General features: G+C 50.4%; 1 protein-coding gene and 1 long non-coding RNA gene across 2 annotated transcripts in view; one reads left to right on the forward strand and one right to left on the reverse strand.

Annotated features, from left to right (window-relative positions):
- Positions 1–2,444: 2,444 nt before the first annotated feature.
- The window catches only part of GNB1 (G protein subunit beta 1), a gene marked incomplete at its 5' end in the record, with an annotated part of 113,260 nt that continues 89,657 nt past the window's right edge, over positions 2,445–26,047 (forward strand). The window contains 1 exon segment of the mRNA NM_001265894.1: positions 2,445–2,676.
- On the reverse strand, positions 13,057–19,822 carry LOC144337165 (uncharacterized). The gene is made up of 2 exons (XR_013409869.1): positions 18,312–19,822; positions 13,057–14,497 (listed from the first exon to the last, which is right to left on the reverse strand). It is a non-coding gene; the product is annotated as an uncharacterized LOC144337165 (long non-coding RNA).

Here is a 26,047-nt window from a genome sequence, read left to right on the forward strand (position 1 = left end):
AGCGGTAACAGTGGGCTTCACAGGGCTCACACGGCAACAGGGGGAGGGCCCAGAGAAGGCAGCCAGGAAGAAACCACAGGAGAAACCAGCAAGGTAGCTGGGAGGGATGGTCAGGGCTGGGGAGACATCTCCATGGAGGTGACACCCGCAAAGGCCTGAACTACACGAGGTTATGGGGAGACTGTCCCAGGCAGATAGAGCCACTGGGCCAAAGGCTGGAGCGTGGAATTCGGTGGTGTCACGGAGCATCAAGGAGCCAGCGTCTGGACAGTGGGGAGGGGAGGAGGGGCCTGGACCCTGCGGAGAGAGTGGGTGATGGGAACTGTCAATGCTTTCAGTGATATGATTGACAATTCAGCCCGTGTGCGCAGTGGCTCCTGCCTGTGATCCCAGCCCTTTGGAAGGCTGAGGTGGGAGGACTGCTTGAGCCCAGGAGTTTGAGACCAGCCTGAGCAACACAGGGAGACCCTCATCTCAAAAAAAAAAAAAAAACTCCCAAAAAACCCCAAAAATAAATAAATAAAATAAAAATTCAAAACATTTCACTGGGAATTCAGTCCTTGCTCAACTGTGCTAGGTAGGCAGGTGCCCCTGTGGGGATGGCACCTCGGTGGCCCAGTGGAGGTCAGAGGCCACAGAGGGTGAGGAGTGGGTAGCATACAGTGGGGTGGAAGAGAGGATGAGAGACTGGTTACACAGGAGATAATCAGAGCCGGGTTCCTCACTCTCAAAGCAGGATGCCCCTCATTCAGAACAGGTTGAGCCCTGCAGTGGCGGCCTGGCATCAGAGTAAATGTGTGGCGCCCAAGAAAATCATAGACAAAAACACCCATGAAACTGTGTGTATACGTATGTGTGGGAGCATGTACATAGATGTGCTCTCTTGCTCCACCAGCTGCAAGGACACCCCAGCAGCAATGAGCACACCCGGGACCCCATCCTGGGCTCTGCACGACATTCTCCCACAATGAACCAGGTTGCCAGCAGAAATAGCTGGGTTCAGGCTGGGGCAGGGAGAATACGACAGGACCCTGGAGCATCCAGTGCCAGAAATAAAGGCCTCCGGGAATGCCGCGGACAAGTGAAGTGGGAGGGAGACAGAAGGGTGGGAAGGCATGGGTTCCCTGTCTGGTGGAGGCTCCCGGGGGGGGGGGAAGCGCGTGGCAGGGAGGGCAGGCGGCGGACCGCTTTCTCACACAAGCGTCATGCACGCAAAATGAGAAGGAAAACGCCAGTTGAGAGAGGCGGGTGGTATCCCAGGGTGTGGAGAGAGTAGGTGGGAAATAGGCGTTGGGGGTGGGGTGGCGTGGCCCCTTGAGGTTGTGGCCCTGGTTGAGGGGAGGCGCAGGGGATGAGGCTGGGTCTTTCTCCCTTTCCACTGTGCTGGTGCAGGCCTGGAGGAAAACGGACGCCAGGTTTGGTGTGGAAGGGGAGCTCGGAGGGGATGAAGGCCCAGGCGGGTGGAAGAGCAGGGCGCTGGCTGGGGAGGAGCAGAGTGCAGAAGCCGGGGGTGAAGGGCAGCCGGAGCTCAGCTGGAAAGACAGCAGGAGGCGGTGGGCGCAGGGGCGGCTTCCATGGACGTTCTGGAGGCTTCTGAGGACATCAAGCCTGGAAGCCAGGACATGTGGCCTTCTTGACTTCGTTCCCCTTCCTCACCTGGGGTCTCCGGTCCCCGCTGTCCACTGCTCAGCGGCTTGGGAGGGGTCCGCGGCCTCCGCTCCTGCCAGGCGGCCCTGCCCACAGCAGCGAGAGGAGCCACGGGGCGCTGCCCTCCTCCGCAGCCCGAGGCCCACCTCACACGCACTGAGCCCACGCGCGGGTCTCTGCCCGCCAGCCCCGTCTGAGCTCGCCGCACTCCCTGCTTGAGAGCCCGGGGGGCACCTGCGCCTGCCCGGGACCCCGACCTGCTCGCGGGGCCCGGCGCCTCCTCTGCAGGCAACGACCTCGCCCGCGGTGCCCCTACTCGCCCCGTCCCCGGAGGGACCGCCCCCGCCCGCGGCCTTCCCCGCCCCGTCCCTTGAGTGACCCCCGCCCGCCGTTACCCAACCACCGCCCCCGGAGGAGCCCCCGCCCGCGGTTACCCAACCTTACGCTGTCCCCGGAGGGCTCCGCGCCAGTGTTCCCCCCGCCCCGTCCCGTCTCCGAGGGCCCACTGCCCCGGTCCCCATCCCGCTCGGTCCCCGTAGGGCCGGGCCGCCGGGGGGGGTCTCCTGAAGCAGCGGTCCCGGAGGACAGACAGCAACACGGCCTCTTTAAGCCGCTCGGACACGCGCTCGGGCCCGTTGCGAGTTGCAAGCTCGCAGGCGTGCGCGTGCCCGTCGGGCCTAGCGAGCGCGCGCGACGCGCGACGTGCGTGGTGACGCGAACGCGTGGGGTTTCCCGAGACTGCGGGCAGGGGCCCGCCGCGCCCATCCCGATGGCTGGAGGCGTCTGAGGGGCGGACGGAGGCGGCGGCGGCGGCGGCGGCGGGAGCGGGAGCGGGAGCGGGCGCGGGCGGCGAGTGGGGAGCGGGGTCTGGAGTGGAGCAGCCGCCGCGGCGGGAGTGGACCGAGCCTTGCCGGTGCGCACCTGCCCGCAGCGCCCGCGGAGCGCGCAGCGCGGCCCGAGCGCGACGACCTCCCGAGCAGCGGCCGAGGCGGCGGTGCGGGCGCGTCAGGCCGCGACGAGGGCGCTGAGGTGAGCGCGGCAGCCCCCAGCCCCGGACCCGGCCTCAGTTCGTCCACCGGCCCGCCCAGGGGGCGCCCGCCCCGCCCCCACCGCACCCGCCGGCCGGGGCCGCGTCTTCCTGCCCCGCCCGGGTGCGGCGGGCGGCGGGCGGCGTCCGAAGGCGGGGGCCGGGAGCTGGGGTCCGAGGTTCGGGGTGCAGGGTCGGGGTCGAGGGCGGGGTCTCGGGCGAGGAGCCGGGGTCCGAGGCCCAGGGCTGGGGGCCGAGTTTCGGCCCCGGGGTGCGGGGCTGTGCGCGCCGCGGGAGCTTCCCGTGGCGGCGGCCGGGGCCTCGGGGGCGCGGGTCGGGCGGGGCCGGGCCCTGCGTGGGGAGCCGGACGTGGCGCTCGGGCCCTCGGCGCGAGAACAAAGGCCGGGCGGGCGTGCAGGCGGGGCGGTGTCGGCGGCCGGAGCCCCCGCGCGGGCCGCCTATCGGGGTGACTTTGAGGGCCGGGCGGCCGCAGGGGGCGAGCGCGGGGAAGGGGAACAATGAAATGGGGAAGCCGGGCCGCGCGCCGCGGGCGGAGTGGGGATTTAAAGCGGAAGCCGGGCGCGGCGTCGGGAAATGGGAAAATAACGGTTTCGGCCCTTTCGCTGTGCCGAGTCGCGGAGACGGCCGCGCTGTGGCCTCGCCCTTCTCCTGCCGAGGCCGGGGTCTGTCTGACGCCGGCGCCCCGCGCGTGTCGGCCGGGGTGTTGCGCGGACCCCGGCCCGGGCCCGCGAATGAATGGGCCCGGTGGCCGCGCCAAGATGGCGCTCCCGGCCGTGCCTTTGTGGGGCGGCCGCCGCCGCTCCGAGTTTCGGGGCCCGGTTTGCGATATTCCGAAGGCCCGAAGGTGGGGGAGAGGACAGGAAATAGCACAAAGGCTGGGTGTCTTCCTCCTGCCTGGATCGGCTTTTCGGCTGGAAGCTGGGTGGGGGTGGGGAGTGGGGAGCTGAAAATTCCACACGGCTGCCGGCTGAGGCTTTTGACTTTTAAGAACCTCCTATATTTTTCCCTGTCAATCGATAGTTGGTTCAAATGGTATTTTAACATTTCTTGTGTCTTTTAAATTACATGGTTAGCATGCAGAAGCAGTATCAGTTTTGTTTGCTAAATTCATTTGCATGGAAGCCTTTTTTTTTTTAAATAATAGAGATGGGATCTCTGTGTAAAAGAGATCCTGTTAACCAGGCTGGTCTCGAACTTTGGGGCTCAAGCGATCCTCCCTCCTCAGCCTCCCAAAGTGCTAGAATTAGAGGCCTGAGCCACCATGTCCATCCTGTCTTCATGGAAGGTTTTTGTTAGGATTGTGAAATGCATTTATTGAAGGAAAACGCCGATGTTAAAATTTGTGTTTTGAAAAGGGAGTTGGTGTGCATTTACAGTTAGGGTGTACAGTACTCGACTTATGGATAAACAGTGTAGAAATCTTAACCTACGGTTTTCGTTTGGGGAGCATTGGTTCATTGTATTTTCAGGTTGCTATCTATCTGATAACAGTAGTCTCAAATAGTATTAGGTGATTAAGCAGTTGCTGGTGAGATTATTAATTAAGAAAATATGAAGATTATTTTTCATGATTAGCAAATGGATGTATTAGTTTTGTGAAAAGTCCCAGTGAACCATGCATACTGAATAAGGCCTTTGGAGCAAGCATTGTTATCGATAAGGTTTCTGCATAAGTTATTTTCTAATCTGAAGTGATAGTCTTTTGGGAGAGGGAGGAGCTGTTTATTGAATGTAAGGTTTTAATTTTCATGCTATTGAGATATATAGTTTATTCTGGATTCTTTGGGAAGGTATATATATCAGGAAAGTGAATAGGCGGTTCCTTCTTTCTTTGCTAACGCTGGGTGCGTGGCTGGGGATGAAGCTGGTGCCACTGACATGGAGACAGGTCTGAGAGCCTCCCCAGGGTAGGACTGAGTGGTGGGTTTTGGCTTGGTTTATGGTAAGGCAGAACTTTATTATTATTATTTTTTTTTGAGATGGAGTTTCGCTCTTGTTGCCCAGGCTGGAGTGCAATGGTGCGATCTCAGCTCATTGCAACCTCTGCCCCCCAGGTTCAAGTGATTCTCCTGCCTCAGCCTCCCGAGTAGCTGGGATTACAGCTACTGCCACCACACCCAGCTAATTTTTTGTATTTTTAGTAGAGATGGGGTTTCACTATGTTGGCCAAACTGGTCTTGAACTCCAGACCTCAGGTGATTCACCCACCTTGGTCTCCCAAAGTGCTGGGATTACAGGTGTGAGCCACCGCGCCCGATGGTTAAGGCGGAACTTTCTGACAGAGAGCTGCGCAGAAATGAACTGCAACTCCAAGGTCTACAGGCTCATCCTGTCAACCCTAGGGGAAGGCTGGACTGCCGGTGGTCCCAGGTTAGGAGCGTTTGGTTTCGTCAACACTGAAAGTCCCTTTTTTTTTTTCTTTCAGACATTGAGAGTTGGAAAACCAGTTAAATTCTGAGGTGCCTGTGCCCCCTCCCAGTTAAGCACGCACTGCCCAGGCCCAGTGTGAGGATGACATTTCATCTTCTGCTGGAACCTTTCAAGATGAGTTTTATAGAGGAAACTGTTCCAACATTAAATTTCAGCTCAGAATTAACTTTCTCAAAAGAGCACATCCACTGGACAAAAGCTATTTCTCTCGCATAATCTGAATTTATGACACAGCCATAGTTATCTCATCAGACAAGTACTGACAGTGCTCTTCAGTGATACCTTTAAAATGTTTTTATTTTTCTTCGATATCTTCAGTTAATTGTGTTTTTGGGGGGGGTGGGAGAGTTGAAGTAAATTTTCTCAGGTTTAATTTTGATCTTAGAAGATTCCAGAGGCTGCAGAATAGTGTGTTTTTTGTTGTCGTTTGCTTTTAAGCTTAAAACCCACTGGGTGTGGTGGCTCACGCCCGTAATCCCAGCACTTTGGGAGGTGGGGAGGATCACATGAGGCCAGGAGTTTGAGGCCAGTCTGGCCAATATGGTGAGACCCTGTATCTACTAAAAATATAAAAATTGGCGGGACGCGGTGGCTCACGCCTGTAATCCCAGCACTTTGGGCGGCTGAGGCGGGTGGATCACGAGGTCAGGAGATGGAGACCATCCTGGCTAACACGGTGAAAACCCGTCTCTACTAAAAATAGAAAAAATTAGCCAGGCGTGGTGGCGGGTGCCTGTGGTCCCAGCTACTCGGGAGGCTGAGGCAGGAGAATGGTGTGAACCCGAGAGGTGGAGCTTGCAGTGATCCAAGATCGCGCCACTGCACTCTAGCCTGGGCAACCGATCCAGACTCGTCTCAAACAAACAAAAAGCCGGGCGTGGTGGTGGGCGCCTGTAATCCCAGCTACTTAGGAGGCTTAGGCAGGGGAATCGCTTGAACCCGGGAGGCAGGGATTGCGGTGAGCTGAGATTGCGCCACTGCACTCCAGCCTGGGTGACAGAGTGAGACTGTCTCAAAAGAGTTAAACCTCTGTAAATCTTTTTTATGCCCAATGACTTCGGTTTCAAAGCTTGTACCATGTAGGTAGATTTATATTGATCACTTGAGAAATAGAATTTGAGGAGTTAATTTATTTCTCAAAGGAGGTGTTGTACTATCCTGCAAAAGTACCAGAGCTTTGTTCTCTTCCCTTTGCTTTGTTAAAAATTTTCTGTGTCTTTTGGTTCATTTTCTGTGTGTGTTGGTCCACTGGAAAAGTTGTAGCTTTGTAGCTAAATACCGCTTTGATTAAAGGATGAAAAAGGTCTTCAGGGCATCTGTAGACTCATCTACCATCAGTTGACTTTTTGTAGCTAATACTTTAATGAATAACGTTGATTTTATTTTAGAAGTGCAGTGTTGGCATTTATTGTAGTTTTGTCGTTGGATTGTTTGTCTCTGCCCAAAAGATTTGGCTCATGTTGGTCCCTAAATTGGATTACATTCTTACTGTCTGTGACTTTGGCTTTAGCATTAGTGGATTGGTAATAGATATTCTCAATTTTTAAATCTGGCTTGACCATATGGCAGGCCATGTTATTTTGAAACCCCTATTTAGTGTAAGTCTCATAAGACATGTAACACAAATTTTTTAGAAAATTTTAAACTGGTTTGGCTGGGCGTGGTGGCTCATGCCTGTAATCCCAGCACTTTGGGAGGCCGAGGCAGGTGGATCATGAGGTCAGGAAATTGAGACTACCCTGGCTGACACGGTGAAACCCCGTCTCTACTAAAAATACAAAAAATTAGCTTAGTGTGGTGGTGGGCACGTGTAATCCCAGCTACTTGGGAGGCTGAGGCAGGAGAATGGCGTGACCCGGGAGGCAGAGGTTGCAGTGAGCCGAGATCGCGCCAGTGCACTCCAGCCTGGGCGACACAGTGTGACTCCGTCTCAAAAAAAAAAAATTTTAAACCGGTGTTTAAATTCTGATTTCAGGTTTGCGTTTGTTAAGAGTGGTTGGAGAGATTATGAAGTAGGCAGTTCAGTTAAGTGTTTGGTTTAGGAACATAGAATGAAGAGATAAAATAGATTTAAAATGGAAACTATCAGAAATAGTTGATGAAACTGCAGTGTTCAACGTTACTGAAAGAAAAAGCAGGACAAACATATATGGGAGTGTGTATGAAGAGAAAGAGAAATACAACATCACATCAGCTACTCTGGGAGAGGGAGGGAGCACTGCCTCTTTCAAAGCTGTGTATTTTGTTCCAGAATTTTGATTGAAGAAATATAGACAATCTATAGACATTTGAGTTTGCTAGTGGATTAGTGGAATGCTGAAAGCTTTTTTTGTTTTGAGACAGAGTCTCACTCAGCCGCCCAGGCTGGAGTGTAGTGGCGCAGTCTCAGCTCACTGCAACCACCGTCTCCCAGGTTCAGGTGATTCTCCAGTCTCAGCCTCCCGAGTAGCTGGGATTACAGGCACCCGCTGTGAAGCCCAGATAATTTTTTAAAATTTTATTTTAGTAGAGACAGGGTTTCACCATGTTGACCAGGCTGGTCTTGAACTCCTGACCTCAGGTGATCCGCCCGTCTCAGCCTCCCAAAGTGCTAGGATTACAGGCGTGAACCACTGCGTCCTGCCGGAATGCTGAAATTTTTTTTTTTAACCTTTTAGCCTCTTGTTTTTGTGGCAGTGCCTACCATTGGGTGCCATGGTAATCAGTGGAAATTACTCCTGGCTTTCAGTGGTAGAAAAGCTTTCTGTTTTATAGAGCAATGTTGCTTTCTTTCTTTTTTTTTTTTTTTTTTTTTTTGAGACGGAGTCTCGCTCTGTCGCCCAGGCTGGAGTGCAGTGGCCGGATCTCAGCTCACTGCAAGCTCCACCTCCCGGGTTTACGCCATTCTCCTGCCTCAGCCTCCCGAGTAGCTGGGACTACAGGCGCCCGCCACCTCGCCCGGCTAAGTTTTACTATTTTTTAGTAGAGACGGGGTTTCACTGTGTCAGCCAGGATGGTCTCGATCTCCTGACCTCGTGATCCGCCCGTCTCGGCCTCCCAAAGTGCTGGATTACAGGCTTGAGCCACCGCGCCCGGCCTGCTTGCTTTCTTTTTTTTTTTTTTTTTTTTTTTTTGAGACGGAGTCTGGCTCTGTCGCCCGGGCTAGAGTGCAGTGGCCGGATCTCAGCTCACTGCAAGCTCCGCCCCCCGGGTTTACGCCATTCTCCTGCCTCAGCCTCCCGAGTAGCTAGGACTACAGGCGCCCGCCGCCTTGCCCGGCTAGTTTTTTGTATTTTTTAGTAGAGACGGGGTTTCACCATGTTCGCCAGGATGGTCTCGATCTCCTGACCTCGTGATCCGCCCGTCTCGGCCTCCCAAAGTGCTGGGATTACAGGCTTGAGCCACCGCGCCCGGCCTTGCTTTCTTTTTTTTAAGATTAAGTGAAAGTATTTCCTTATCTATGTCTTCTTAAATTAGAATTCTGAGGAAGACCCATTTTTTAAAAGTTAACTGATTAAAAAGACCAAATTAAGATTATCTAAGGCAATTCTTTTTTTTTTTTTTTTTTGAGATGGAGTTCCGTTCTTGTTGCCCATGCTGGAGTGCAATGGGGTGGTCTCCGCTCACTGCAATTTATGCCTCCCGGGTTCAAGTGATTCTCCTGCCTAGCAGCCTCCCAAGTAGCTGGGATTACAGGCGCCTGCCACCACACCCAGCTGATTTTTTTGTTTTTAGTAGAGATGGAGTTTCACCATGTTGGCCAGGCTGGTCTCCAACTCCTGACCTCAAGTGATCCGCCTGCCTCTGCTTCCCAAAGTGCTGGGATTACAGGTGTGAGCCACTGCGCCCAGTTTATCTAAGATAATTCTTAAGTTTATTCTGTTGAACCTGTTTTACCACTGATAAAATAATGATTTGATCATTAGTTGCTCCAAGCTTACTAATGCATTTTATCAAGAGAGGACTTTATGTATTAAATCATTCACCTGTTAAAATTGGAATACTGGCCGGGCACGGTGGCTCACGCCTGTAATCCCAGCACTTTGGGAGGCAGAGACGGGCGGATCACGAGGTCAGGAGATCGAGACCATCCTGACTAACACGGTGAAACCCTGTCTCTACTAAAAATACAAAAAATTAGCCGGGTGTGGTGGCGGCACCTGTAGTCCCAGCTACTCGGGAGGCTGAGGCAGGAGAATGGTGTGAACCCGGGGGGCGGAGCTTGCAGTGAGTGGAGGTCTCGCCGCTGCACTCCTCCAGCCTGGAGGACAGAGGAACACTCTGTCTCAAAAAAAAAAAAAAAAAAAAAAAAAAGAATTGGAATACTAAGGGCATCAATGGAATGGAATGTATTCTTGTTTACTGGTGGGTAATCGTGTCTCCATGCATGTCTGTGTGCAGTCCTGTGGCACTTAGAAAATATATTCCCTATTGCCTATGTTGATTACAGACACTCAACTTCCCGCCGAGTGTTGTAATTAATAAAACTTAAAAAAATTCTGGGCTGGGTGTGGTGGCTTACGCCTGTAATCCCAACACTTTTGGAGGCCAAGGTGAGTGGATCACCTGAGGTGGGGAGTTCGAGACCAGCCTGACCAACATGGAGAAACCCCGTCTCTACTAAAAATACAGAATTAGTTGGGCATGGTGGCACGTGCCTGTAATGTCATCTACTCGGGAGGCCAAGGCAAGAGAATCGCTTGAACCTGGGAGGTGGAGGTTGTGGTAAGCTGAGATTGTGCCATTGTACTCCAGCCTGGGCAACGAGTGAAACTCCGTCAAAAAAAAAAAAATTCTGGACACTTTCTAATTAGATGAGCATGTCAGAGAGTCTACAGTAGGTTTCAGAAGTTTGTCATAGGAATTTTAAAATAGTTCCTAAATTCTAGGGAGGGAGATAAATTCAGTGGTTTCCAAAAGGATTGGCACTAAGTTAGAGCCCAGCTCAGCTCTGTCACCTCACTGGCTGATTTGCAGTGTTAGGACTTTTATTCGCACTGAAAATCAAGATCAAGCCAACTTCTGCCTTTCCACAGGAGCTTTCTGTTCTCCCTGAGCCTGCCTTAATTTAGGTCACCTGCAGTGTTAGGACTTCTGTGTCTGTCCTCATCTGTGAAACAGGCATCCGAGAGCCGCCTTCATGGGGTCATTGTGAGGACTGAGTGAGTCTGGATGCGGGCACTGATAACAGAGCTGTGCAAGGGTTAGCCATTTCTGTTGCTGATGGCCTTTGTAAAAATTTCTTTTATGGCAAGGTTAAAAAATGTTGTTATAAGATGACAATGTACTGAGATTTTTCTTTCTCCATGGTTCCAGAAGAATATTAATTCAGGGTGTGGAACATATATATTAGCTATCTTTGCAAATCCCTATCACTTATTTACTGCCTCACTTTCTTTTTTTTTCTTTTTTTGAGACGGAGTCTCACTCTGTAGCCCAGGCTGGAGTGTAATGGCGCTATCTCAGCTCCCTGCAAACTCCGCCTCCTGGGTTCACACCATTCTCCTGCCTCAGCCTCCCGAGTAGCTGGGACTACAGGTGTCCGCCACCATGCCCGGCTACTTTTTTGTGTTTTTAGTAGAGATGGAGTTTCACCATGTGAGCCAGGATGGTCTCGATCTCCTGACCTTGTGATCCGCCCATCTTGGCCTCCCAAAATACTAGGATTACAGGTGTGAGCCACTGTGCCCAGCCTTTAGTGCCTTACTTTCTACTAAATCTTCTCTCACATCCTTGTCTTTTCTTGAAAGGTTTTGTTTCTTTTTTTTTTTTTTTTTTTTTTTGAGACGGAGTCTCGCTCTGCCGCCCAGGCTGGAGTGCAGTGGCCGGATCTCAGCTCACTGCAAGCTCCGCCTCCTGGGTTCACGCCATTCTCCTGCCTCAGCCTCCCGAGTAGCTGGGACTACAGGCGCCCGCCACCTCGCCCGGCTAGTTTTTTGTATTTTTTAGTAGAGACGGGGTTTCACCGGGTTAGCCAGGATGGTCTCGATCTCCTGACCTCGTGATCCGCCCGTCTCGGCCTCCCAAAGTGCTGGGATTACAGGCTTGAGCCACCGCGCCCGGCGGTTTTGTTTCTTTTTATTTCTTTTTTTTTTTTGAGATAGGGTTTTGTTGTGTCACCCAGGCTGGAGTGTGGAATGTGATGGTATGATCATGGCTCACTGCAACCTGGACCTCCGGGGCTCATACGATCTTCCTGTCTCAGTCTCACAAGTAACTGGGACCACAGGCACATGCCACCTTGCCTAGCTAATTTTTTAAAATTGTTTGTAGAGACAGGGACAGGCTGGTCTCCAACTCCTGGGTTCAAGTGATTCTCCTGCCTTAGCCTCCCAAAGTGTTGGGATTATAGATGTGAGCCACAGCACCCTGGTCTTAAAGGCTTTCCTTTACCTTTGCAGAATAATCTTGAACTATGCCTCATTTTGAAAACTGTTAAGTTTTTGTCCTTTTTTTTGAGATGGAGTCTTGCCCTGTCGCCCAGGCTGGAGTGCAATGGCGTGATCTCGGCTCACTGCAACCTCTACCTCCTGGGTTCAAACGATTCTCCTGCCTCAGCCTCCAGAGTAGCTGGGATTACAGGCGCCCGCCACCACACCCAGCTGATTTTTGTATTTTTAGTAGAGATGGAGTTTCACCGTATTGGCCAGTCTGGTCTCGAACTCCTGACCTCACTGGCCTCGGCCTCCCAAAGTGCTGAGATTACAGGTGTGAGCCACCATGCCCTGCCTGTTTATGTTCATTTTTTAGAGAATTCTCCTCCCCCCATTTATGAAGCTAGAGTTTTTTGAATTGCACCAAAATTTGTTGACATCCGTTGATTTTTGCTGACTAGGGACAATAAATATTTTCTACTTATTTTTATAAACTGTAATACTGATTTGTTTATTTGTTTAACAGATGTTGACTTAGCACCTTCTCTCTCTCTCTTTTTTTTTTTTTTTGAGATAGAGTCTTGCTCTGTCACCCAGGCTGGAGTGCAGTGGCGTGATCTCAGCTTACTGCAACCTCTGCCTCCCGGGTTCAGGCGCTTCTCTTTCCTCAGCCTCCCAAATAGTTGGGATTACAGGCACATGCCGCCACGCCTGGCAAATTTTTTTTTTTTTTTTTTTTAAATCTTAGTAGAGATGGTGTTTCACCGTGTTGCCCATGCCGGTCTCGAACTCCTGAGCTCAGGCAATCCTCCCGCCTTGGCCTCCCAAAGTGCTAGGATTACAGGCGTGAGCCACCGTGCCCGGCCCCAACTTAGCACCTTACTGGGTCCTGAGGCAGTGAGCCGTAGTAGAAGGCACGTGATCCAGGGCCTTGCTGAATTCATGGTCTAATAGGGAGCCTGACACGCAGGCACAGAGCAGAGGGCATTGGCTGTGGCTCCCAGGGAGACCACCCTGTCCAGAGTTTAGTGGCAGCTTCTCATAGAAAAGCTTTAAGTTGAGACCTGAATTGGAGTCTGTCTGGCAGGCAGGTGGGGATGGAGGGGAGGAGTGTATCCTAGGCTGATGAGATGGTGTGTTTTTTATCCGGCAACCAACTGGTCTCCTTTACTGTCTCCAGCACCCAGCACAATGTGTGCCAGGTGATCAGTAATTATCCAGCGGGTAAGAGCACAGCACATCCAGGGACGGAAGTTCCAAAGGGCTAGCAGAGTGGTAAGAAGTGGAAGCCAAAAGGTTTAGAGCCTGGATAAAGAGCTTTTACCTTGAGGCCAGGCACAGTGGCTCACGCCTGTAATCCCACCACTTTGGGAGGCCAAGGCGGGCGGATCACTTGAGGTCAGGAGTTTGAGACCAGCCTGGCCAACATGGTGAAACCTCATCTCTACTAAACGTATAAAAATTAGCCAGGTATGGTGGTGCACACCTGTATTCTCAGCTGCTCATCAGGCTGAGGCACAAGGATGGCTTGAATCCGGGAGGCGGAGGTTGCAGTGACCCAAGATAACCCCAGCCTGGGTGACAGAGTGAGACTCAAAAAAGAAGAAAAAAATGAACTTTTACCTTGAGAGCTCCAGGAAGCCTTGGAAGAGTTGTAAGGAGATTGATCTGATGGGGATCATTACTTGGTAGTTGAACGTAGAGTGCTCAGGGGAGGGAGGGGACTCTAGTCAGTTGGCAAAGCTGGTGTAGAAAAGGAAAGGGGTCTGGAGCAGGGTGATGACTGATAAGACCTGGTGACCGAAGGGAAGGTGAGGGTGGCGAGAAAGATGTAAATGACCACAGGTTTCTATCTGCCCTCTGGGTAGCTGTGGGGCATGATGAGTTTAGTTTGTGCGTGTTGGGTTTGAGGAGTCTCTGAGGCATTCTCATGTTTTGCATCAAGGGTACAGCGGGCCTTATATTTTCTCCTCCCTGTCCTTGGAAAACTCTCCTCCTGGCTGTGTGTTTGCACAGTTCACTCCCTCTCTCCATTCAGGCCTTTGTTCATGTATCCCTTCCTCTGAGGGTGTGCTCTGATCTCATTGATCTCTGTCGCTTTACCCCACTCTGTCTTCATAGCCTGATACTGCTCTTCCCACTTGTTCTAAGCTCCATGGACACAGGCACTCTGGTTCCCTGCAGACCAGCCCCTGAAACAGTGCACAGTAAATGTGACGTGGTGACTCCTGTGCCTGTGAATGGGAGCTCTGGAGGATAGGTCTGGGTGGAGGCAGGCCTTGGGAGTCAGCAACATCTCGATGATGATCGAAGCCTTAGGAGCAGTGGTCACTTAGAGCAGTGGTTCTTCAAGTGTGGTCGTGGACCCCTAGGGGCTCCCGAGACCGTTTCAGGAATTCACTTGGTCAGAACTATTTTCTTTTTTTTTGGGGGGGGTTTCACCGTGTTAGCCAGGATGGTCTCGATCTCCTGACCTCGTGATCCGCCTGCCTCGGCCTCCCAAAGTGCTGGGATGACAGGCTTGAGCCACCGTGCCCGGCCCGGTCAGAACTATTTTCATAATCATATTAAGATGTTATTTAACTTTTCATTGTGTTGACATTTCATTGATGCTGCAGAAGCAGTGGAGGATAAAACTCCTGGCTCCTTAGCACAACTCAAGGCTGTGGTACCAAACTAGTCTCAGCAGCCACTGTCACGGCACTCACAGTGCTCTTCACCGCCATGAAGCCGCCGTGAAAGAAAACCCTGTTAATCTAATGTCCTTGGTGAAGCAATAAAAATTGACTGTATTAAACCTTATCCTTTGAAAATCTATCTTTGTAGTATTTTGTGTGATAAAATGAAAGTAGGTATAAAGCACAGTGAAATACAATAGCTGTCTCCAGGAGTTGTGTAATTGAGTTGAAAGAATGGCGGACAGAAAACAACGGCTGTTTAGATTAGATGTGGATATTTGGCAGATACTATCTTGAAAATGAATGAAGTGAACGAGATACTTCAAGGAAAATAACTAACACTATTGTTGCCAGTAATAAAATTTGAGCTTTCAAAGGAACATTTTGGAAAACTTTGTTCTGCTACCATGAGCTTGACATCTTCCCGGTATTTTTTTTTTTTTTTTTTTGAGACGGAGTCTGGCTCTGTCGCCCGGGCTGGAGTGCAGTGGCCGGATCTCAGCTCACTGCAAGCTCCGCCCCCCGGGTTTACGCCATTCTCCTGCCTCAGCCTCCCGAGTAGCTGGGACTACAGGCGCCCGCCGCCTCGCCCGGCTAGTTTTTTGTATTTTTTTTTTTTAGTAGAGACGGGGTTTCACCGTGTTCGCCAGAATGGTCTCCATCTCCTGACCTAGTGATCCGCCCGCCTCGGCCTCCCAAAGTGCTGGGATTACAGGCTTGAGCCACCGTGCCCGGCCGACATCTTCCCAGTATTGATAGACTTTTCTTATAAGCTAGGTGATGATACTAATGAAATTTTAAAAATATGTAATGAAATGTGTCAGTATATGGAAGATCTGCTTAATTCAGTGAACCTACATTTTCCTACATTGCCTGTAATCCCAGCACTTTGGGAGGCCGAGGCAGGCGGGTGACTGGAGGTCGGGAGTTCAAAACCAGTCTGGCCAACATGGTGAAACTCCATCTCTACTAAAAATACAAAAAAATTAGCTGGGCATTGTGGCATATGCCTGTAATCCCAGCTACTCAGGAAGCTGAGGCAGGAGAATCGCTTGAACTTGGGAGGCAGAAGTTGCAGTGAGCTGAGATGGCGACACTGCGCTCCAGCCTGGGGGATAGAGCAAGGCTGCATCTCAAAAAATAAAATAAAATAAAATATAAAATAAAATAAAATAATTTTTTTTTTTTTTTTTTTTTGAGGCGGAGTCTGGCACTCTTGCCCATACTGGAGTGCAGTGGCCCGATCTCGGCTCACTGCAAGCTCCGCCTCCTGGGTTCACGCCATTCTCCTGCCTCAGCCTCCCGAGTAGCTGGGACTACAGGCGCCCGTGACCACGCCCGGCTGATTTTTTGTATTTTTAGTAGAGATGGGGTTTTACTGTGTTAGCCAGGATGGTCTTGATCTCCTGACCTCGTGATCCGCCCGTCTCGGCCTCCCAAAGTGCTGGGATTACAGGCTTGAGCCACCGCGCCCGGCCTTTTTTTTTTTTGAGATGGAGTCTCGCTCTGTCCCCTGGGCTGGAGTGCAGTGGCATGATCTTGGCTCACTGCAAGGTCTGCCTCCTGGGTTCACACCGTTCTCCTGCCTCAGCCTCCCAAGTAACTGGGACTACAGGCGCCTGGCTAATTTTTTGTGTTTTTAGTAGAGATAGTGTTTCACCGTGTTAGCCAGGATGGTCTTGATCTCCTGACCTCCTGATCTGCCCGCTTCCCAAAGTGCTGGGATTACAGGCGAGCCACTGCACCCAGCCAAGAGAATAGTTATTCTTTATAAAAATGTTATGTATGGTAACATGCAGTGGGCTTATTTTCCAATCATTTAATAAACAATTTTAGAACATCTCAGTTTTAATTTATAGCATAGTAAATATCGATAGATCAAACCCTCATAAACAAAAGCCCCTGGGGTCCTTAATAGTTGAGGATGTAGGGGGACCTGAGCTGAAATATCTGAGCAGCGCTGGTTTAGAGAGTGGGCCAGGCCCAGGGCACCTGTGGGGACCAGAGAAGTTCTCAGCTGGAGGCAGGCACCCTGTCCCTGCCCCCATGTGCAGTACTATAGGATTGTGCCTTTTCCTGGGGAGGAGAACCGAGATTTGTCAGCGGTGAAGACCCATTGGTGTAGCGTGAGAAGAGGCCCTTGTATTAGGGATGTACAGAGGAAGAGAAACACATAAAGGAGTGACCAGACGTTGGGAGACCCAGCACTAGTGTCATGGAGCCTACAGAAGGTATTCTGAGAGCAGAGGGAATGGTCTGAAGTTGGAGCTGGATTCATCAGTGGTAGAGATTGCTGAAGGCCAGTGAGTTCCAGTGGAGTGAGGAGAGTCTTGTAGGAAAGTAGTCGGAGAGACAAGTGTGGGGCTGGGGAGGCTCTGTCTGCACGGATTTTAGATGGGAATACTGACAGGGCGGCGCCCATAAAGGGAAAGGGGAGAGATCTTTGGTAAAATACATATTCAGGGCCGAAGATGTGTCAAGGAGGGGCAGGTGATGGGCAGTGAATAAGATATGCTAACTTGCTTTGATGAGAGACACGTCACCTGTGAGACAATGGGAAAGGCTGTGTGCTGAAAAAGATGGCGGATGAGTCTGTTGTAGGGCTCTAGGCATTGCTGGTGCTTCCATGTTGAAAAGGATGGTGAAAACATTTGAGGAGAGAGTAGGAGGAGGTGAGAAGACAGACCAGACAGACATCTGGGAAGAGAGGGTTCCAGGCAGGAGAAGCCCCAAGTCAGGGCTGTGCTTGGACTTGGAATTGAAATAAGTCCTGGAAAATTGGTTAATCTCCACTTGGCATACATATTATGTGATTATGTGTTGGGAGAGGTACTTGAAGGTTTTCCTGTTGAAATAAATTCCCTACAACCTTGGCCTTCCAGTCCCTCTGCCTGACACTCCCATAGCAGTTGGCACACTTGCGTGTTGCCCTGTTGAAGATGCCTGTGCCATTAGCTTGCATTTGTTGGGTACCTTCCTTGCATCAGGCGCCATGCTGAAAACTATGCTGTTCCTGCGTGGTCCTCACATCAGCTCTGATAGGTGCTGTTAATAGCTTCATCTTACAGATGACTGGATGTACAAGGAGATCAGGCAGCTGGCCCTGGTGACAGTGGAACCCATGCATGAACTCAGTTCTTGGATCATTGCTCCTGGAGCCTGTGCAGTATAGACCTGCCGACATGAGCTCTTTCTCCCCATTCATCTGAGAAGACTTCTGTGTCTGCATTTGCCTCTTCCTATGTTAGCAAAAGGAACATTTTTCCACTGGAAAACAGTTACTAACAGTTTTATCTTGTCAGGGGCTCCTTGTATTATACTTTCAAACATGCCTAAATCTTATAAAACTCAACACCCAGTTTATCTTGGTATCTGTTCTAGCCACTCTTATTGTTTTTCTCTTTTTAAACTTCCCAGTCTGTTTCCATTGCCTCCACCATCTATCCTGTCCTCTTTCTCTGGAGATCTTGTTCGTGTTGTCTCATTTTTATTTTCAACTTTTTCATTTTGCTAATAAAAATGTCTAAGATGTTCATTGTAGTAAATTGGGGGTTGGGCATAGTGGCTCATGCCTGTAATCTTAACACTTTGGGAGGCTGAGGCAGAATCACTTGAGGCCAGGAGTTTGAGACCAGCCTGGGCAACACAGCTAGTCCCTGTCTCTGTTTTTTTTTTTTAAATAAATAAAATTTTATAAAAGAGGGAAATTAGGAACATACAGCAAAAATCTGTAATCTCTCGATCAGGAAATAACCACGTAAGATTATTATGTTTCTTCTAGCGTTCTGTATTTCTCATGCATGTGTGTGGAGATGTTTTTCCTCGGATTGGGGGTCCCACTCTGTGTGAGTGTGTGTGTTTTTTTTTTTTTTTTTTTTTTTTTTTGAGACAGAGGCTCACTTTATTGCCCAGGCTGGAGTGCAGAGGCACGATCTCGGCTCACTGAAACCTCCACCTCCCCAGCTCAGGCGATTCTCCTGCCTCAGCCTCCTGAGTAGCTGGGATTACAGGCATGCGCTGCTATGCCTGGCTAATTTTGTATTTTTATAAGAGACGAGATTTCACCATGTTGGCCAGGCTGGTCTCAAACTCCTGACCTCAAGTGAGCCGCCCACGTTGGCCTCCTGAAGTGCTGAGATTACAGGCATGAGCCACCATGCCCAGCCTGTATATATAGATTCTTAAAATTATGATTTTTCTACTTTGTAATTGTTTCCAAATGTCATTCATCTTGGAAAACATAGTAATTATGTAGATATCAGTGGTATTTTTTGTACCTGTATCCATATGCTGGACATCCTGGTTCTGCCATCTCAGATTTGAGGTCTGGAGCAGGCTATTGAACATCTCTACCTCAGTTTTCTTGTCTTACAGGATTGTTGTGAGGACTGAATGACATGCTACACATAAAATTCTTAGCTTCAAGCCAAGCAGGACCTCAAAGTGTTAGCTTCCAGTACCGCTACTACTGATGCTGTTTGACTCCTTGCCTTCATTCCTGAAATGCTTCTCCATTGACCAGGTGTGTTGGCTCATGCCTATGACCCTTATCACTTTGGAAGACTGAGGAGGGAAGATTGAGACCAACCTAGGCAACATAGTGAGACCCCATTTTTGCACATGTGCGCACTTGCCCACTGGTTCGTGCATGTGCACGCTTGCTCTCGCTCTTTCTTTTCTCTCTCTCTCTGTGTCTCTTGTGCGCGCACGTGCGTCTTCTCTCTTGCGCTCTCTTTTTCTTAACTGGGCCTGTTGGCATACACCTGTAGTCCCAGCTAGCTGTCTAGGAGGCTAAGGTGGGAAGATCGTTTGAACCCAGGAGTTCGAGGCTGCAGTGACCTGACTGTTCGACTGCACTCCAGCCCTGTCTCTATTCAAAGAAAAAGGAAAAAAGTCCTTCTCCAAGCTGATCTGTGCACTTGATTTCTATCCTTGTGGTTCTGGCTTAGTAAAGGTCTTCAGAAATTACACAGTGTTAGTTTCCTGTGGCTGCTGTAGCAAATCATCACAAGTTGGATGGCTCAGAATGGATTGATTCCCTTAGTTCTGGAGGACAGAAGTCTGAAATCAGGGTGTTGGCCCCAGTGCCTCTGAAGGCTCCAAGGGAAGACCCTTCCTTTCCTCTTTCTGGCTTCTGGCGCGTGCCAGCAGTGTGGCTTGTAGAGGAGCCGCTCTCTACCTCTGTTTTCTGTGGGCTTTTCTCGGTGTCGCTATTCTCCTTATAAGGACATAGTTATTAGATTAGGGCCACCCTAATTCAGTATGACCTCGTTTTAACTAATCATACCTGGAAAGACGCTCCAAATAAAGTCACATTCCCACATTCCAGGTAGACGTGAATTTTTGGGGAGACACTGTTGAACCTGTGACAGTTCCTGGAGCTTCATCCTTCGCCCCTTGTGTTTCTAGCTGTCTCCCATGTCTTCCCATTCCCCCTGTGGCCAGGCTTGTGAAATGAAGTCTCCGTTGGAGGTTGAAGAAACTTGTAAGAGAATTTAAATAGAAAAAGGGGCTGGATGCAGTGGCTCACGCCTGTCATCTTAGCACTTTGGGAGGCCAAGATGAGAGGATCACTTGAGCCCAGGAGTTCATAGCTGCAGTAAGCTGCACTCCAACCTTGGTGACATAGCAAGACCCTGCCTCTAAAACAAAACAAAATAGAAAAAGGTAAAGTGTCCTTGGCCAGGTGTGATGGCTCATGCCTGTAATCCCAGCACTTTGGGAGGCCAAGGCAAGTGGATTGCTTGAGGCCAGGAGTTTGAGAGCAGCCTGGCCAACATGCCAAAACCCTGTCTCTGCTAAAAATACGAAAGATTAATAGAGTGTGGTAGCGTGCACCTGTGGACCCAGCTACTCAGAAGACTGAGGTGTGAGAATCACTTGAACTGGAGAAGTTGAGGTAGCAGTGAGCTGAGATCACACCACTACACTCCAGACTGGGAGGCAGAGCGCGACTTTGTCTCAAAAAAACAGAAAAAGATAAAATGTCTTATAAGCATGGGCCCCCAACTCCTCCTGCGTGGTCAGTTAGGAGCCGGGCTGCACAGCAGGTGAGAGGTGGGCACGCGAGCATTCCCGCCTGACCTCCACCTCCTATCAGATCAGTGGCAGTGTTAGATTCTCATAGGGGCGTGAACCCCGTTGTGAGCTGCACCCGTGAGGGATGTAGGCAGTGTGCTCCTTATGAGAATCTAATGCTTGATGATCTGAGATGGAACAGTTTCATCCTGAAACCATCCCCGCTGTGGAAAAATTGTCCTTCACAAAAACAGTCCCTGGCGTCAAAAAGGTTGGGGACTGCTGCTATGAGGATTCTGAATGCTTCACAGAATGAAGTGCAGGAGGCACTTTTTTATTTTGAGACAGGGTTTCACTCTTTGTCCCCCAGGCTGGACTGCAGTGGCGCCATCTCAGCTCACTGCAACCTCCACCACACAATTGGTGTGGTGGAGGCTCAAGCAATTCTCCTGTCTCAGCCTCCCAAGTAGCTAGGACTACAGGCGTGTGCCAGCACGTCCAGCTAATTTTTTTTTTTTTTTTTTTTTTAAGAGATGGAGTCTTGCTCTGTTGCCTAGGCTGGAGTGCAGTGGTGCAATCTCATCTCACTGCAACCTCTGCCTCCCAGGTTCAAGCAGTTCTCCTGCCTCAGCCTCCCAAGTAACTGGGACTACAGGTGCATGCCACCACGCCTGGCTTTCCCGGTGCTTTAGTAGAGACGAGGTTTCACTGTGTTGCCCAGGCTGGTCTCCGATTCCTCAGCTCAGGCAATCTGCCCGCCTCAGTCTCCCAAAGTGCTAGGATTACAGACAGACATGAGCCACCAAGCCCGGCCTAATTTTTGTATTTTTAGTAGAGACAGAGTTTTGCCATGTTGACCAGGCTGTTCTTGAATTCCTGACCTCATATGATCTGCCCGTCTTGACCTCCCAGAGTGCTGGGATTGCAGGCGTGAGTCCCTGCACCTGGACAGGGGGTGCGTTGTGTTCATGCTTTGCTAGTCGTCTTTCTTTTGTGGGAACTGAAGAGTGTTGTCCTTGGTAGCTTCCACAGGGTTGGATTGAGGCTGCTGCCAGTATTTGTCCCACTGATTGTTCTTGGGGACCAGTAACCTAGATCAGAAGTCAGTGAGAAGACATAAAGAATGCCCCCAAAGCAGGGACTCTTTCCTTCCCTGTGAAGGCGCTGAGTCCCCTAGAGGCAGGTTTGTGTTCCCTCTTGTATTTAGTCCCCACGCTGCCTGCCTGTATACTTTGGTGGTTGTCACAGCTGGGGTGTGCCACAGTGATCCTGCTCCACCATGGAGGATTGTCCAGTCCAGCACTCTCAGTGCCAAGTTTATTTATGTAAGACGGAGTCTTGCTCTGTCGCCCAGGCTGGAGTGCAGTGGCACCATCTTGGCTCACTGCAACCTCCGCCTCCCGGGTTCAAGCAGTTCTACCTCAGCCTCCTGAGTAGCTGGGATTATAGGTGTGAGCCACCACGCCTGGCTGATTTTTGTATTTTTAGTAGAGACGGGGCTTCACCATGTTGGCTAGGCTGGTCTCAAACTCCTGACCTCAGGTGATCCGCCCACCTCGGCCTCCCAAAGTGCTGGGATTACAGGTGTGAGCCACCACACCCGGTCTCGGTGCCAAGTTTAAAAAGAGCATATTGCCATGGCCTTATATCAGTTATATATTGCTGGTTAACAAACTACCCCAAAATGAAGTGACTTAAAACAGTAACTTCTTGTTGATCATCATGTGGGGGTATATGGATGTGGGCTGGGCTCGTCTCTGTTCACTGTGCTGGCCACGCTAGCAAGGGCAGTTTACAGTTGGTTGGCAGGTAAGCTGGGTTGTGCTTCCCATTGGCCTCACCACGTGGGCTTTCAGCCAGGGTGCCTCTGATCTCTTCAGCCTGCCCTCCAACAGTGTAGCTCAGGCTTCCTCCCATAGTGGCTGAATTCCATGAGGGCAGGAGCACAGTTTGACAGGCTACTTGAGGACATGTTTAGAAGTCACGGTGTCACCTCTGCTGTATTCCCTTGCTTAATGCAAGTTATAAGGCCTAGCACAGGCCAGGAGCACTGGCTCATGCCTGTAATCCCAACGCTTTGGGAGGCCAAGGTGAGAGAATGGCTTGAGGCCAGGAGTTTGAAACCAGCCTGGATAACATAGTGAGACCCCATCTCTACAAGAAATAAAGGAAGAAAACAAAAAAAAGCAAAGCTTAGCACAGGCTTGGAGAGTAGGAGATAGACTCTGGTCCTTGATGGTGGGACCTGTAGAAACCATGGTCATTTTTCATCACAGCTTTTCCTATACTGTGTGACCTCGAGAACTGCCTGCTTTAGGAGGCCCAGTTAATAATGGTATCTGTGGGATGGAGTGAACTCTTTAACAAATATTTACCGAGTACTTACTTCGAGCAAGACACTGTGCTTGGTGATGATTGAATACTGCGAAGTTGCAATTGATAGTTCATTCTCTGTGGGGAGATGGCGAACTTGAGGAAGCGAAGTTCAGGCCTATGGTAGGTGCTGTGAGCTGTTGGGTGGAGAGGGCACTTGGTTTAGGGTCTTTAGGGAAGGCCTGAAGGATGAGAAGGAACCAGGTAGGCAAGGAGCCTCCATGCTTCAGGTGGAGAGGGCAGTGATTGCAGAGGCCCCACGGCAGGGACAGCAGGCAGAAACTCAGCTCAGAGGAGCAAGTCTGTAGGGTGGAGGTAGGGGTGGAAGTCAGGCCTTGGCCACACAGCCTCAGGCAGGTGCCAGAGGCCCAGTTTGCTCAGGACAGTCTTGATTTACACCCAGTGAGTGAGTGTCCTGGTGCAGATGATGCATTTTCTACAGTTTCCACACTGGAGAAGAGCTTGGATGTTTTCCTTGATGCAGTGGGAAGCCGTTGAAAGATTTTAAGCACCAAGTGACAAAAGGTGAATTTTAAAAGCTTGTTAAGGCTGGGTGCGGTGGCTCGTGCCTATAGTCCTAACAGTTTGGGAGGTTGAGGCAGGAGGATTGCTTGAGCCCAGGAGTTTAAGACCCTGTCTCTACTTAAAAGAAAAAATTAGCTGGGTATCGTGGCATGTACTTGTAGTTCCAGCTACTGGCGAGGTTGAGGAGGGAGCATCACTTGAGCCCAGAAATTGGAGTTTGCAGTGAGTGAGCTATGATCACGCAACTGTACTGGAGCCTGGGCAACAGAGCGAGACCCTGTCTCAAAAAAAGAAAGAAAATAAAAAAGATTGTTCAGATTGCTGAATGAAAAATGGATTGTCGGGGGCACAGATTGAGACATAGGTCATTTTAAGGAGACTGTTGATGAGAAATGGCGTGGTTTGGCTGAGGATGGGGACTAAGGAAATGGGAAGAAATGGGTAGTAGAGTCAGCCAGGTTGCTGATGGACCCGGGTGTAGGGGAGTAGGGAAAGGAAGGAAGCCAGGATGATTTCTGTGTTTGCTTTGCATATTTAGAGGGTGGTGATGTCGAGCACTGAGGGGAGGCAAGTCTGTTGGCTGTGCAGAGCCATGCCTTGAACATCTGAAGCTCAAAACGGGTATAGGGCAACTAAGTGCCAACTGCTGGTTAACAGCCTGTTGGCCTGGAGTCCCGTCTGGAAGTCTTGGTCTTTCTGTTCTTGTGATGGTCAGTAGGGGGGTTAAGAGGAGAGGTGGGGTGCCCAGCTATTAGAGGTTAGATCGAGGAGACATGGAGAGGTGGGATGTGACAGTGTAGGGTGCTGTTGAGGAGTCAGGTGAATGGGGGTGGGGAAAGGGTTCCTTAATTTTTTTGTTTTGTTTTGTTTTGAGACAGAGTCTCACTCTGTTACCCTGGCTGGAGTGTAGTAGTGCGATCTGGGCTCACCACAACCTCCGCCTCCCGGGTTCAAGCAATACTCCTGCCTCAGCCTCCTGAGTAGCTGAGATTACAGGTGTGCACCACCACACCTGGCTACTTTTTGTATTTTTAGTAGACACCGGATTTCACCATGTTGGTCAGGCTGGTCTCTAACTCCTGGCCTTAAGTGATCCACCTGCCTCAGCCTTAATGTTAGCCAAAATGCTGGGATTACAGGTGTGAGCCATTGCACCTGGCCAAGGGTTCATTAAATTTAAGGACTGCAGGTACTACGTGGTCAACCTTTTTGGTGTCACGGTAAGGAGTGAAAGCCAGATTGGAGTCAGTTGAAACATAGGAGATGGAAGAGGAGACCACCTGTGTAGATACGACTTCAAGAAGGTTGCTCTAGAGGGCTCAGAGAAGGAGCTCAGTAGTTGGAGGGTGATGTGGGGAACAGTGGAGAGTTCTGTTTTTATTTTATTTTTTATTTTTTTGAGATGGAGTCTCTGTTGCCTAGGCTGGAGTGCAGTGGTGAAATCTTGGCTCACTGCAACCTCCACCTCCCGGTTTCAAGCGATTCTCCTGCCTCAGCCTCCTGAGTAGCTGGGATTACAGGTGCATGCCACCAGGCCCAGGTAATTTTTTTTGTATTTTTAGTAGAGACGGGTTTCACTCTGTTGGTCAGGCTGGTCTTGAACTCCTGACCTCATGATCTACCTGCCTTGGCCTCCCAAAGTGCTGGGATTACAGACGTGAGCCACCGTGCCCCGCCAACTTTTTCGCTTTTTAAAAGGGGAAAACATGACCAGGTGCGGTGTCTCATGCTTGTAATCCCAGCACTTTGGGAGGCCGAGGCAGGTGGATCGCTTGAGGCCAGGAGTTTGAGACCAGCCTGGCTAACATGGTGTAATCCCATCTCTACTAAAAATACAAAAATTAGCTGAGTGTGATGGCGGACACCTGTAATCCCAACTACTCGGGAGGCTGAGGCAGGAGAATCGCTTAAACTTGGGAGGTGGAGATTTCAGTGAGCCAAGATTGTGCCACTGTATTCCAGCCTGGGCGATGGAGCAAGACTCTGTCTCAAAAAAAGCAGCTCTAAGGAGCTTGCGGGTACTGCTGCTGTTGCTGTTCCATGACCATAGGGTGAGACCAAGTGTGCTTGATGTAGGTGGGAATCAGCTGGCAGAGGAAGTGGATGGCTTGGGGGTTCTCTCTTTCTACTCACAGGCCTGGCTCATCGTTGCTGCCAGCTATTAGGATAAAATTTAAATGGTCACGTGACCTTTTCTGTCAGCCGATTTTTGTGGCTTAAAAATTTGTTCTACTCACTATGCAGCTCTGTCCAGTTAGCAATTTGGCTGTGACATGAAGCACGTGATAGAGCTATTTTTATTAACTCTTACGAGGTTAGACTGCAGTTTGAATTAGCATAAAATTGCCTTTTTTTTTTTTTTTGAGACGGAGTCTAGGCTGGAGTGCAGTGGCGTGATCTTGGCTCACTGTAGCCTCTGCCTTCAGGGTTCAAGAGATTATCCTACCTCAGCCTCCCAAGTAGCTGGGACCACAGGCATGTGCCACCATGCTCGGCTAATTTTTGTATTTTTAGTAGAGATGGGGTTTCACCATGTTGGCCAGGCTGGTCTTGAACTCCTGACCTCAGGTAATTCACTTACCTCTGCCTCCCAAAGTGGCTCAAATTGCTTCTTATATCAGAAATAGGTTGAACTGGCTGGCTCTTAGTAGATGATTATATCTTACTTACTGTAATTCCAGCAACACTAACGTGCATGACAGTGCATAAAGAAGTGTCTGCCAAGCTCAGAATATTAGGTTTTGGAAAAGACAAAGTGCGATTCAGAAAGTTGAGTTTGATAGGGAAGGAATTTGATTTTTTTTTTTTTTTTTTTGAGACGGAGTCTCGCTCTGCCGCCCAGGCTGGAGTGCAGTGGCCGCATCTCAGCTCACTGCAAGCTCCGCCTCCCGGGTTCATGCCATTCTCCTGCCTCAGCCTCCCGAGTAGCTGGGACTACAGGCGCCCGCCACCTCGCCCGGCTAGTTTTTTGTATT

Source organism: Macaca mulatta, chromosome 1 (assembly GCF_049350105.2).
Source record: "Macaca mulatta isolate MMU2019108-1 chromosome 1, T2T-MMU8v2.0, whole genome shotgun sequence".
In the NCBI taxonomy this organism is placed as follows: Eukaryota; Metazoa; Chordata; class Mammalia; order Primates; family Cercopithecidae; genus Macaca; species Macaca mulatta.